The 945-nt window shown below is 46.3% G+C and overlaps 1 long non-coding RNA gene across 1 annotated transcript in view; it reads left to right on the top strand.

The window, feature by feature from the left end:
- LOC109299840 overlaps positions 1-609 on the top strand; it is an 8,693-nt gene extending 8,084 nt beyond the window's left edge. The window contains exon 2 of the long non-coding RNA XR_002098015.1: positions 424-609. This is a non-coding gene — a long non-coding RNA (uncharacterized LOC109299840). The remainder of the gene's footprint in view (positions 1-423) is intronic.
- The last annotated feature ends 336 nt before the right edge of the window (positions 610-945 follow it).

Here is a 945-nt window from a genome sequence, read left to right as displayed (position 1 = left end):
CTTCAAAAGAGAAGGCTGAGGTGGGATCTTGTGGCCTGTTATAAACTGGTTAGGGGGGATCAGCAGGCGCTGGGGGAGTCCCTGTTCCCCCGAGCGCCGCAAGGAGTGACCAGGAGCAACGGTCACAAGCTGGCGGAGGGAAGGTTTAAGTTGGATATCAGGAGGCGCTACTTCACGGTGAGGGCGGCTAGGGTCTGGAACCAGCTTCCAAGTGAGGTGGTGCAGGCTCCCACCCTGGGGGTTTTTAAGAGGTGGTTGGATGACCACCTTATTGGGGTCATTTGACCCCAGTGCTCTTCCTGCCACGGCAGGGGGGCGGACTAGATGATTTGCTCAGGTCCCTTCCGACCCTAGAAACTATGAAACTATGAGATCAAATCTGGCATACAGTGCATGGTTAAACTATGCAATCTCTTAAAACAGGGCGAAACAGAGGATCAAGTCCTGTGGCTGAAAATAAGATCTGGTTCATGGAGTTTCTATTCTGGTTGGAAAGCTGGCAGGTTTTGATTCACCGAGCATGCAACAAACTGATGGATGTGATAAACTGGGTAGAAGATATGACATCGCAACAACTTTCAGGCTGTCAAACTGAAAAACCAGCAGAGACAACTGTTCTAGGCAATAGCTGTAAAATTAAATCTGTACTACAAGTGTGATTAGTCACTACCACCTTGATTTAAACAACTGACTACCTACTTTGTTTTAGTGCTGTTCACATTTTTGACCCAAATCAGGTGCATTTTCTGAGTTTTGACCCTCAGCTAATTAAATCAATCCCTGGATGCCTGAAAGAGCATGACAATGAATGCTCTGCTTATATGAATTTGTCAAAGCATGCCAGATGCCTTTGAATGTAACTGAGTTTTGGGATTCTGTTTCTGATTGGTTCCCACATCTAGACAACTTGTCAAAATGCTGCCTTACAACTACAACCAATTCAGT

Source organism: Gavialis gangeticus, unplaced genomic scaffold, assembly GCF_001723915.1.
Source record: "Gavialis gangeticus isolate Ggan-Ray unplaced genomic scaffold, GavGan_comp1, whole genome shotgun sequence".
Taxonomy (NCBI): domain Eukaryota; kingdom Metazoa; phylum Chordata; order Crocodylia; family Gavialidae; genus Gavialis; species Gavialis gangeticus.
Note: the sequence above shows the minus strand (reverse complement) of the source record. Positions and strands in the feature narration are given on the sequence as shown.